Here is a 13,938-nt window from a genome sequence, read left to right as displayed (position 1 = left end):
TTGAAAATCCCAAATTTCCAAAATCCCCGAACCCCCCTTCGGCTGAGGGGGTACCTTTTCTCAAGACCCACGGGTTTCTCACACCCCTGATCAAAAACTAGTTCCGCCACTGAACACTTCTATTAACCGACAGAAGAATCCTTTTTGCTCCTGATATTCGTTCAAGCATTGACCGAGGTGTTAGACAAGGCTGTCCACTATCGCCTTTGCTGGTTCACGTGTACGTAGAGGAAATGGCGAGGAAGGAGTGTGATGAGTTTAAGAGTAAAAGTTGGTACCTAACGTTGCCGCCATTTTTTTAGTCGAAATGATCTTTTATTATGCGCCTACCTGTATCCGCAATACAGATTTTTAGCGAAGAACTTTTCTAGTGCAGTTCGCGCTCGAGACTACAACCCCAAAATGCGAAGAATAGGGGAGGCGAAAATTGTGGGAGAGAAAGGAACGGAGGAGGGAAGTGACAAGGCGAACGACCAACATAGTGCTTAAGTTCAACCGTGGGTTTCCGAGACAATTCGACTTGAAGAGGAGACGGAACGGAAAGACGGAAGGGAAACCTCAGTTATGACGAAAGGGAAACCTCAGTTATGACAAAAATGTCACATTCCTCATAACGTGATTTTCTCATTAGTTATCAATTAAAAAAACACGAAGTATTCCGCCTACTTTTCATAAGTTGGTGACGTCATTAGTGTTCCATCTCATTCATACGTTCAGAGATAACCGCTAATTGAAGGAAGGAGTCGCTCACTGGAATGTAAATAACTTTGATCCACGTGGAACCGATGCGCAAAACGGAGGAGTTGCGGAGAAGCAGTGGCACGCTCGGCAGGAGTTTGTGACGTCATCAACTTATTCGCGAAAGGGTTAGACTGCCGCTTTTACGTCACGAGAAGAACGTGAATTAGGCGACTCGACGGATCGAAAAACGAAATATCACTGGTCTCTCTATTTTTCAAGCCATATCACAATCGACATTTTAAAAAATTGATGAATGACTCCATTCATTGAAAGTACGGAACTAATTCCAAATTTTCCAACGAACATCGTTAACAAAAGCCCACCAACACCATCCATACATCCACGGCAGCCCGTTTTTCCGATCTCAAAATCGTCCACAATGCAAGGCCTATTAAACAATAATTTGTATTAACGGGAACGTTGGAAAATTGTTGAAATAAAAAAATAAAGCTTGTAGCCTGTAGCAGACATCTTCAAATAAAAATCATTAGCAAACGGCTGCTATTGCTAAAAGAAAAACACAGAAAGAGAAGCAAAAGAAAATGCGCAGGAAACTTTGAATCTGACTCAGACACTGCTATTGATGAGAGAAAGGTTTGTGAAGACGAATTAGAAAGTGAGTTATTTTTAACGGAAATGGGTAAAGAAACCACTTTCTATTAACGAAGACACCGGATAAGAGGGAGAAATGTGGTATCGGTGCAATACTTGTGAATTAAGGGCACATCAAGAATGTTCTAGATGGAACACTCCTGAGGGGTATTTATGTAACATGTGCTTCGGAATTCAAATTTAACTTAAGGTTCTAAAAGCTCATAAGCTTATGTAAGCCTATTGGCAGTGCCCTTAAAATTTTCAGCCTTTTTTTTACCATGGAAAGATATTTTTTTAACCATTGACTTCATATTAAGTCCATATTTCCGTTTACTTTTTTGTGATTTCTTAAATGCGGAATTATTTAATATAATAAACATAAATATTTCAGTTTAACGTGCCTAAGTCATCTAAAATCCTCATAATTCTTATTTTACAACCATTTAGTAGGACATGACATTAGCGACTGCTGTTACCCCAGGATATGGGTAATACAGGTATGTCTGTAACTGAACTGGTTAAAGCACACGATCGGAAATCGGTGGATCCGGGTTCGAATCCTTGTCAAAGCTAATGATTTTCTCTGTGGACTTTTCGCACAATGTGTGATCTGCGGGTGATATCGTAAAGTTAGCACCGTGGCTATTACCCGTATATTCCCATTTGCTTTAGGTATTTGAATGTATGTGATAATGAAAATGCTGAATAGACTGATTGTCAAAAAATATGGTGACTTCTCTTCGGATAACTTCGATTACTATAAATTCGAATTAATGGTTGAACTATTACCTGATTTTGGTAGGTGATAAGAGTATTAAGATGAAAAAAGGTATCCTACCTGCATGGACGCAATCTCCAGGGTTGGAGCGAGGAGGTGGCCTGGTGTTCTGGCCTGGGAAATGAATTTTAAGTATAAGATTAAATGCAACAGAAGATACAGCAATTTACCGAAGCACCATCACGTATGGCCAAATTGATACTGCTTCATTGATTATTCTCAACCAATATGGGGGCATCCATTAATTACGCGAGGCGTTTAGGGCGATCTAACCGATTCTCAACTAATCTCACGTGCCGGAGAGTGGGGGTGCGGGCAAGTATTACGTAATTTTTTTCCGCAAGAAACAGTGTACAATTGCGATCTCAGTTATCTTAGAAACTACTTTTAACTGATCTCAAATTGTTATTCTAGTAAACACAACTCAATTAAGCACATATTACCGTATTTACACCGAAAATACGCCTTTAGAACAATCTCTCGTGACATTAGAGGAAAGGGGTGGGGGTCGAGCCAAATACTTATCACGATATCTCACCAAGGGGGGATGGTAGGGAGTGTAAAAATCGCCTCACGTAATTAATGGATGGACGCTATGGTGATTTTCCGTTCCTAAAAAAATTAAATCAATGCGTAAATTATATACGTGATAGTGATTATATAACCATGTATATATTTGGTGTAAGAATCAATCGCTTCCGCCTCATCATTGTTTTGTCGCAGTTTTTAACTATTTATCACTGTTATTAATATCAAAATCGATGAAAGAATTAAATGTGTAAACCTTACTTGTCTCTAAAAATTATAAAAAGCCTTTTATGAGCAAAATTTCCAAAGGAAGTCGTTAAACCATCTCAAGAATCGAATTTGTCTCTCACAATTCCTGTCATGTAATCTGGCAGTTACGCCTCTAAACCAATAGTCATAAATTTTATTTGCCAAAAGTTTTACCGTCCATTTTGCTACTACCATCGTTTGTCTTCCCTCCCCTTTCCCCCCCCCCCTAGAAGCAAAAATCGGAAAATCAGTACCTACTGAATTGAAACGAAAGCATTCAAGACATTTTCATTAAACCCACGAAAAATGATATGTATTTGTATAAGATATGTATCTAAAATAAAACTATTTTTTCAAGGAAATAATCTCATAAAGTAATGTCACAACTTGGTTTGCCCCCCGCCCTCTAGACTATGGCTTGCCCCCCTAGTTATGGTCCTGGGTACGCCTTTGGTACAAAACTATTCGAATCCCGGCTAAGTAAAATATTTTTTTAATGGCGAGCTTCATCCTTTGGTGTATTTAACTTTGCACCCGTGCGCGTGACTGCATACAAAGTCACTTGTTTCTGCAGTGCTTTGACATTCGTCGTCGCCGACCAGCGACAAAATAGGGGGTTTTCACTCCTGACAGTGACTAAGTAAGCACGACCCTCGCCACATGTGCCACAGTGTGGACTTGTGACTTCAACATCTTGTTCGAAAAACCCAATGAGGTAATGAGCACACAAACATGACAATAGCGATTCTTTAGTACTTCACGAAATTCACTTTGACGACATTCCAGTGCAATCAGTACATTAAACGGCTTAGTATTTAGTGTACTATGCAAAGCCCTTAGAGGTGGAGCCGAAAATACGAGATGAAGGCCGACATTTGTTGTCAGGATATTAAAAAGGAAATAGTATCAGGTGTATGGCAGGAGTTTCCTAAATAAAAAATATCCGTAGCGTTTTGACGATTGTTATCGATAACAACACGGCTTCAAAGCGGGGAAAATACCATTATCCTGCCTAGTTTAACCCAGTATGCTTGCAATGTTGCTTCTATGTAATATCAATAACGCATTCATTTTAAGCTCTATTAAGGATATGTTTAAACTACGTGGTATTTTATGCTGTATGGTAAATGGCAAAATGTATAGCAGCCAAAATAATTATACAGGTGATTGAACAATCTACGGCCGTTTAACAGTCGAAAGAAAATAAATTCCCCAAGACCGCACTCTTTGCTGAGCAAAAAGGTGGGGGGCTGGGAAGTTAGAAGGATGACAGAGAGGTCCAACTATTTAAATACACAAAAATAAAGCTGAAACACTATGAAACAATCAATCGCATAAGCTCACTCACGCACCTAGAGGATTTGCTCCAAGGAACAAAGGTCGCAATCACACATACACTCAGGTTTGCACCCCCTCTCATCCTTTCAATTTCCCACCTTTTTGCCCAGCAAATAGTACGGCCTAGGGGAATTTATTTTTTTCAACAACAATTATAATGATTAAGTAGAAAATTCTCATTTTATATAAGTGAAAAATAAGTGCAAAGGTTAAGAAACAAAACGTTTATAGGGACAATAAAAATAGCATATTTCACATACCTTTGGCTGTTCTTGGCGCCATGTTTGGGGCGGGGAGGACCGAGATGTCATGGTCCTAAAATTAAGGAAATATAAAGGTTAAATTATAGTTTTGAATAGCGTTTACTAGCGTAGTATTTTATTTGATAGGTAGCACATATTATCATTAAGTACTTAAAATTTAGAAACACAATATTACCAACCGACAAATTGTAGATTATATAATAATTACAATAGCCATCCAAAATTTGTTATTATTATAAATAAGAAATATATCCTTTTAATAATTTGATGAATAATTCGGGGTTCGAATCATATTTCTTTTTAATAATTCTTAACTTAGTCCAACAATTTAAAGCCAATAAATAGTCATCCATGAAATTATTTTATCTCTCTTTTCATATTATTAGATCAAAGTTTTCCGCTGCCATAAAATTATCCTTAAAATATTTTTGCACGCCCACTCCCAAAACAGAAAACCGCTGAAGACAATCTAATTCGAAGAATACAGCCGATGCAGATGGACACCGACGAGTTTTGAGAAGCTCGAAATTGACATACGTGGAAAAAATTCCTAGAAAATGCCTGAGAACCAAGAGGTCATAAAGATTATTTTATTTGGAAAAAAACGCAGCTAGCACTGAGCAGGAATGCAATCCTCGCGTGCACCCTATGCGGATATTATCTTGTCATTAGTGTGTGAATCCATATTCCTTTGCTTGGCTGTGTTTCGCGATCTATCCAGTTTTCACACTCGCCATACTATCGCTGTTCATATCGACGAAATATCTTGTGTCTCAAGTATGGCTATTTGATTCACATCATGTCATGAAACGATAACCTAGGCATTTACGTGGCCCCTCCGCCCCGTGGATCATACGCTGCCCAAGGGGTCCGGGAAAACTTTTGAAAAATGACATGCCTGGAAATACATTTTGCATCGTTTTTGCATTTTAAATTTAACTTTGAGCTGATGCAGTTATTGAATACCAAAAGTAGGCAATAGTTTAAATTTTTTTTATTTCTCTGAGGGCTTGGGGGTTGTCTATCCTCCTCATTCCCCCCCCCCCCCCCCCCATAGTTACACCACTGCGGTAGAATATAATTCACTAAAACTTTGATCGAAGGTTGGTAGATTTTCTTAAAAGAGGCGTTAATGTAGGCTTATGTCCACAAAAAATCATCATGTTCCGGGTTCAAAGTAGTGAGGCATTCACCGAGTTCATATATTGGCGATGGCAGAGATTTTTCAGAGACTGCCTGACCTCTCCTCATCGGAGTGCTCATCGGAGGCCACTTAAAGCTCACAAGGAGACATCGCCAAAGTGATGTTTGGGATCTGGATGTGGATGTTATTTTCTGAAACTATATAGGTAAGGCAGAAAAAGTGTCATGGCTTTCTTCCACATATGCCCGGGTTCGAGAGATGCTCGCTTGTAAAGATTTCGCGCAGCATCACATCCATTGAGTAATCTCCATCTCTCAAATATGGCCATGGCGGTGTGGTCTAGGGCGCTAGTTATTAAACCTGTATAAAGTATCTAGGGACCGAGTCCCAGTGTCGGAAATAGTTTTTCTCTCTTCTAATTTTTGAAATCACCCATTCGTTTTATTTAGTTACTTCACGATTTTTAAAATTTAATATCAATTTTTGACACTTTGACCGTGACACTTTTTCTACCTTACCTATATAGTTTCAGAAAATAACATCCGCATGTAGATCCCGAAAATCACTTTGGCGATGTCTCCTTGTCAGTACTGTCGGATGGAAATTCAAACCGTGGTCTCCTCGGCGCCTTTTGTCAAGATCAGGCTAATGGCAAAGCCGAGTTTCTCTCAGCCTTTCTTTCCCCACCCTTCCCTCATAGCGCAAATAATTCAGCTACAAATGAGGTGGGTGAGACGCCAAGGGGTACAAGTGATTTTTTTTCAGAACAGAGTTTGGTGGAGAAATTAGGTAAAGAAAACAAACGTGATCGACTTGATATTTAGAGGAGCATTTCAATTTCCCCTCGATGTCAGCACAAAACGGAGACTCACTTTAAAGTACCCCTTGGCCATCAAGTTTTTGCTTACTTTTTCCATCACTTCAAGGGCATACCCAGGATCAAAACTAGAGGGGGACATGCCATGGTCGTACAAGTTGTAACAAAGAAAAAGTTAAGGAAACAAAAATAACAGCGCTTTATTAATTTTTAAAATAATTTGATCGAAACAATATTTCTATTTTAATTATATATGTTATATATCAATTTTCTTGAATTAAAAGAAAATTTGTTCAAAAATTTCGATTTGAACTAAATTTACTTTTGCTTCTGGGGGGGGGGGGGCAGCTGCCCCCTGCTCCCCCTCGCTTGGTACGCCCATGTATCGATTGCTGTACCTAATTCTGTTTAGCACTCGAAGACAGCGGCGCAGCCTGGAATTAAAGTTAGGGGGTTTATGCGCAACTAATTCAGGGGGTCTGGGGGTTATAGAATACCCGCCACGAAAGTGGGAGGTGCGGGGGCCCTCCCCCAGAAAAAAAATATGATTAATGGTTCAAAACAGTGAGTTTAAAGGGTTTCTGGGCGATATTTCATGTATCCTTACATTATTGTATGAGTAATATAAATCCAATTGAGTAAATTGGATTTAACTTTAAAATTTCATTTGAGCTCTCGGGTGGGGGGGAGGGGAGGGGTTTCCCCAAAACCCCCCCGCCACTTCTACGCCACTGCTCGAGGCCCCTATTTTGTCATATTGACGGGCAACCTGGCCATTTTGATGATTTAATTAGCACGTTTATGCATTCGAAATTCCTTGAAAATTACATTTTGAATTAAAATAAGCAGCGTATCTGCCATAATGATTGACGTGTGGTAAGCTAAGGCAGGCGAGGCAGGAGAGACGTAACCGCTGTACATTTTTAATTTTTAATTTTAAAATTATTTGTAACAAATTACTCAGTTGTATTGAAAAATAAGGAAAAGGTTATGTGTAATGAATTTATCTAATAATTTTAACAGAAACGAAGAAATATTTTAAATGATTACCACACGCTAAAATGACGGATATGGGTCCATCTATGCAGCGACCCCGGTCCTTCTCGAGTTAGAACAAAATCCCACCCCCTACTCTCTCCTTCTCATTCCCTCGACATACAAATCCAATAAACTCGAGGCATGTCAGTGAGAAAAAAGGACAAGAAGTATTCGTCCATCATTGAATTTTGAAGCTGTAGGCAGTGTAGGCCATACTATACTCGCACTGGGGATTGGTCCCACGTCGTAACATTTTGAAGCCCGTGGATTTTACATGTATAAGTTGCGAGAAGCCAAGGGCTTTTGATTTGTTTTAATAAAACATTTCCTAATCCGAAAAAGAAATTCAGGAACCGCTAAATGACATCACCTTTTAAGCAGGCATGGTAAGTGAAACGAAAATATTTCGTTTCGACCCGGAGGGAAACGAAAATACTAGGCTTAGGTTTATTTTCGTTTCCGCACGAAATTAAAATCACCCAGGGGTTCAGTTTCAACCCGGGACGAAACTTTATTCCCGGCAACGAAACTAAATTAATCAAAACTCCGCTCCTCATAGTTAAGTTTCGATCCCAGAAGTTGAGTGGAGGGGGATAAGAGAGAATAGTTTCGACCCATGAAGTTTGACATGCATGTAGAGAGGTTAAACATATAAACTGCCAGTTTGCGTTCACCGTTCCCCTGTTAGTAGTAAAAATTCGAGTGCACCATGCATTTAATGGCGGTAGCCGAACCTCTCCTTCATTCAACCACACTTCGTACTCGGTGTGTGGGTCGAAACTTAACTGTTCGAAGGTGAAGCACGTGTTACCTCCGGTGCCAAACATTATCTGTGTTTCGTTTCGTCCCAGAGTTTAAGTAAAGTTTCGACCCGAAGTAGTTTCGACTCCGATTTCGTTTCGACCCTGAGCAGGGATGCCGACTTACAAAAAATATTGGGGGGCATACCGGGGATCTTGCCCCGACAAATTTTATAAGTAGTGAGTTTTAAGTTTTTTAAGCATTTTAGAAGAGTAATATGATCAACATTAGAACCCTGATAACTCGGATCTCGATATTTGGATATTACGGGGAAAATCGACAAGCCCGACACATTTTTTTCCTCACACACATAACGAATTTTTGAGGGGGCTCAGGCCCCATGGAGTCGGCGCCACTGACCCTGACTTTAGCTCCCCGGGATTAAATTCATTTCGTTTCGTTTCTACATTTCGCTCCAGGGAACGAAACTATTGAAATTTCACTGGTCTTGCCTTTCGTTTCGTTTCACTTGCCATTCCTGCTTTTAAGCAAGACTAGATAAAGAGCTTAATAAAAAGGCTGAATAGTTGGGGCTCGAGAAAAACGTACGGAATTCTTTTCCACGGAATCAAATACGACAGCCCTAGTTCTAATCGGGCCCGAGTCCCTGGAGGGAAATATTTCCCGAGGAATACTCGGGCTTGCGCAAAAATATGTCAAAATTGTCCAAAAAATTGTTATTGATCGATCGATTGATTGTTTGCATGCGTTTCTTTATCATTGTTCATTTTTTCTTATTGATCTCGCTCTAATAATTTCATTTTTCTCTTCACGCAAACAATATTCTCAGCTTCCAGCATTACACATGCGCTATTTTAAAATTTCATTAGTAAACTGGCTGGTTGGGGCGAGTTTAACTCACAGATACAGAAACGATCACGCAAGAGAGATATTTTGCTATACGGATGTTTAGGCATTTGTTGTTTCCAAGAATATTCGAGATAATTCCGGTCGTTTTAATAAATTCTGGTTGGGATTATGCAGTTAAATATCTCTAATAAGCACCTTATTTACTTTTAACATTTTTTTGCCCGCGGCTGGTGATTCAACAACCTCTGCCACACGCCTATAGTGGCGGTTTGCTGTGTAGTTAGTAAATGCAGACTACTTAGCGAACCAACATCAAGAGCTATGAGTTGATAACTGATGGTACCAATGAATGTGTAAGTATTCACGAATTTTATATCTCGATGTGATGGTAATGCATGGTATCCCGTGAGATTGGATAGGGCTGGGGCTTCAAAGTGTTCAAAATACTCATTATTGCCACGCAAAAGATGATTCACTCACCTCTTGATGGAGGCCGGCTGCGGGCCTCAAGCGAGACCGTCTCCATGGGGCCCGGCCGGCGGAAATCGCACCTCCACGGCGAAGGCTGGGTGGCCCGGGTAGACCACCACGACGTCGAGGGGGGCGACTACCTCTACCCTGCGGATCACCCACTGCCCTTCGACTTCCTCCGCAGTAATTCGCAAGTGGAAGTTGAGGTAGCCGATCCCCTCGACGCCTTGAAAGGCCCTCGGTATGTGCCGTGGAGGGTCCTGGCCCACAACTGGGCCAGCATCACCCGCCCCAATATGGTGTCGCTCAAAAAGCCAACCCGGGACGATTTCTCCTTCTTCGCCCTCCATCGGCGGATTGGGGGGTGGTGGATTTTCCCTTGCCTCATTCACGGTGATGAGTCGCTCCGCAACCTCTGCCGATGGAGGGACATCATCCCGGGAGGCCTCCTCGCTCCCTCCGGGCCGATACGCGTCTTGACAGTCGCCCTGCCGTTTTCGCTTGCCTGGAGGGAAATGAAGGATATGAAAGTCCTATAATCTCGATATGAAAACGATCGTCCAAGGGTAGGTGGATGCGAAGAAGGGTAAGGGATGGCCCGTAGGGAGTTACATAGGTCAGGTCAGTGGCGTAACGATGGGGGTGGTATGAGCGGGATAAATTCCTCCACGAAGGGGGATAGATTCCCCCAGCCTCAGAGAAATAAAAAGAATATTTAAAACCATTGACTAGTTTTTCCGTATAATAACTGCATCTGCCGTGAGTTAAATTTTAAGCATAAAATGATGTAAAATTTACTTCCAGGCATGCCATTTTTCACAATGGCATGCCTGGGGGGGAGGTCGCCCCCTCAGGCCTAACCCTTCCCCCACTCCCAATGCATATTCCTAGTTACGTCACTGGGCCAGGCTCTTAAGGATGCGAAAGGGATAAATACGCTACTATGAAGTAAAAAATTTATATCCAGGGGCGTAGTCGGGGTGGGGGTGAAAGAAGTCTCAGGGGGCACGTGCCAACCTACCAAAAGCATTTCATATAAGGAGGATAATATTAACCTATAAAAAAATATATTCTGCTCCACCAATATATTTTAGCAAAAAAAAGTTTCCCGACGACCCATGAATTGCTTAATTTTAACGTCCAAAATAGCATAAAATGTTATTTTTAGAGATAAAAATGTTCAAATATTACCCCCCCGGGTCGTGCCCCCCTAACATATCGTCCTGAATACGCCCCTGCCTATTACAATATACATATTACCATTATTACACAGGACTGCTGGTAGTTCATCAACTAAAATTGAGGAAAGGACACTTTAGCGAGTAATTGATTTTTTAAACGATTAGTTCAACCTTTCCCACATTCATTTCCAATCAAAAACGAATTTATGAACCTCATATCAATTAAATTGCATGCAAACATACATAATCAGCTAAGAGTTGCAGATTAAATTCCTATGTTATGCATTTCTCTTTGTATGTGACAATCAATTCAATTCAATCAGGTCTCGGGCATAGGTTATCTGCGATTTAAGAACACATTAGGCCTTACTTCTTCTTTGATTAGGATTCTTATTTAATAAGACACTATGGATACGCTTCGTCGCAGTAATTGGCCCTCGCAGAAATTAAGCGAAAGCGATTTCGCATAACGAAGAGAACGAGAGCATGAACTCTGCGCTTCAATTCAGGAAGCACGCCATCGAACCGAACTCATCAGGTTTAAGATCCCGAATATTGTTAAGTTAATTCCGTTCGGAGGGATATTACTCCCAAAATTAAGACTATACGCAACTTTTTGTGCATTGGCCCTCGAAAACTGTCGAATCCTTCGAGGACCGACCAGCCAAGGGATGCATGATGATTATATCCAAGTGGTTGCTAGGCAATATCCTTTCCGCCACGTATTTCAATTAAAATCAGCCAATATTTAGTGGATTTAGGTCTAAAAATACTATCCTACAATGGTTATGACACTTACGACACATGCACTGGCCCATGCTGAATTGCAAGTTTGAACAATTAACTGCCGAAAAACTATTTTCACAATTACGTCTGTTCGCTCTTGATGTCTGTCTGATTGCTTGATGCATTCGTAAGTAACAATAGTCCCGTAGTAACGGTTGGCGTATGGTTTCGAAAGCATTGTTGCTCCGGAACCGTCGCAGGTGAAGCATTGCAATAATGAATTACTACGTGATATACAACTGAATTTTATTTTCTATTTATGATTACATGATAAATTAAAATTACAACTAAGTGGCCAATTCATACGTTTTTTAGTGCTTCTAAACATATGAACGGCATTGAAATGTGTTGATGATTTATTTATTTTTTCATTTTACAACGGTCTATTATCGAAAACTGTGGATAGTGGAAATTGTAGAAAAGACTGCCGTTATATCGTTAGTTGGTCAAGCGGTAAGTGTGAGTATTCTTTACATGTTCCGTCTTGTACTGAAATTTTCAAGACAAGGTTGAGATCCCTTTCCAATTTAAGAGCGCAACGTAATGAATTGGGCATATCCCAGACAGCACACTGGTAACGGTATACATATACCGTAAGTATACCGGGTGTATACTGTTTCCTTAAGAAACTGTATACATGTTTTAGATTCTAAGTATACATAAACAGTATCCTGAAGCGTATACGTATACAGTATACGAAAGGTATCTGTATACCTTTCATATACTGTATACGTATGTGCTACATATGGAAACAGTATCTGAGAGGTATATGTATACCTTTCATATACTGTTTCCATATGTAATCTCAGTGGCGGATGCATATGGGAGGCGCGCCCCCCAACCCTTTCCTGGCCGCCCGCATAACCAAACATTGCAGGACTACAATTTTAACTTTTTTATGTCATAAGATGGCTTTGTATTTCATGTGCGTATACTCAGTTCAAATAACACTTTCTTAAACTTTGCATGTGACTTGATTATTTTTTTAGGATAAAAGCAAAGGTTGGTCAAGATATCTTTTGCGCCCCCCTCTAGAGTTTTTTCTGTATCCGCTACTGTGTAGCCATTAGTAAACAATTAGTGCCCTTTAAAGGTTACTCTGTCCGTATACTATTTCCATATGTAGCCTTCAGTATACACAGCGTCCTTTATAATGGGCTAAAACCTTTCCGTTACTTGCGTGCTCCTATGACCCCAAGAGCTAAACTGACAGGAATAAATCTAAATTACCTCAGGAAGGGCCACTCACGCCAAATATGTGGAAGGGTAGGAGCCAGACGAATATGGTAGTCCACGTGATGGTGTCACGTGAAAAAAACTGTTGGAATTTAGTTGGAAAACCTTACCAGCTAACTCTTCCCTGAAAACATGGAGTGGGACCTGTTCGCAAAGGGCAGGTGTCATTCACGGCAGCGAGGTTGGCAAAGCAAATAATTACGTTTGTACATGCATATTCATTCTTTGTAAAGGTATCGGCTCGAGCCGCTACTCTCTTCTTATTCTCCTTCTGGTTTCATTGGATAAAGACGTCGTCTCATTTAATATCTTTAAACTGATTCATCAGTGAATTTATTTTCCCCGGTTGGCTTCAGGCAGCCCTGGCAAAAATGAAGGAGGCTGATAACGGTGCTGGAGAGTTTTTTATCATTTCTGTTCGGAACACCCAAGAACGCCGTCCGCCTGGGTTATTAAGAAATGCAGATTAATTTAAAAAATCAATGAACTGCCTTAAGATGTAAAAAATCCTGCCATGAAAAGTCCCTATTTTCATAAAGAAAAATGCTCTTCGAAATGTGATTTCAATCGTGCTTTTTTATCTACTGAGGCGATGAAACAAAAAAGATATTTTTCAGTGGAATTTATTCCTCAAGTCATAACGCGAAACTTAATTTTTTTGAATGCCAAGATTTGGACTCCCGCCCGTGATTTCGACCTATCGATAGTGGATTCCGTCGATAGTCGATTCCACCAGTAGTCGATTTCCACAGATACAGACTTAGACCATATAAGAACTAGACCCGCCATTCCCACCCCTACCCATGTCTCGCCGTGTGGCCAACATCTCCCCTCCGCTCCCTTCCTTCCCCTCCCACTTTTAAAGTGGCGTGACGTCACGGTTGGGACGCTCATCGTCGTAGCGCAAGCCTACGAATGGGGATTCACTGTATCACTGCGGTATTTTGACCATTTTCTTCGCGATTTTTCAATTAAAAGTACTAATATTTATTGCGTTATGTACGAGAAATATTCTCTCAGCCATGGTTGGATTGGTGAACTTACAATTAATGAACAGTGGCATTTTTCGGCATTGGCAGCGACGAAAAAATGTTGTGGCAGTAAAATGAAGACAAAGCCCTTTGTAAACTTCCGCGGATTTTTTTCTTATCTCGTTAGCGATC

At 40.6% G+C, this 13,938-nt stretch overlaps 1 long non-coding RNA gene across 1 annotated transcript; it reads right to left on the bottom strand.

The window, feature by feature from the left end:
- Positions 1 to 2,159: 2,159 nt before the first annotated feature.
- LOC124164304 lies at positions 2,160 to 9,613 on the bottom strand. The gene is made up of 3 exons (XR_006866021.1): positions 9,582 to 9,613; positions 4,489 to 4,543; positions 2,160 to 2,227 (listed from the first exon to the last, which is right to left on the bottom strand). It is a non-coding gene; the product is annotated as an uncharacterized LOC124164304 (long non-coding RNA).
- Between the last annotated feature and the right edge of the window lie 4,325 nt (positions 9,614 to 13,938).

This window comes from Ischnura elegans, chromosome 8, assembly GCF_921293095.1.
Source record: "Ischnura elegans chromosome 8, ioIscEleg1.1, whole genome shotgun sequence".
Classification (NCBI taxonomy): Eukaryota; Metazoa; Arthropoda; class Insecta; order Odonata; family Coenagrionidae; genus Ischnura; species Ischnura elegans.
Note: the sequence above shows the minus strand (reverse complement) of the source record. Positions and strands in the feature narration are given on the sequence as shown.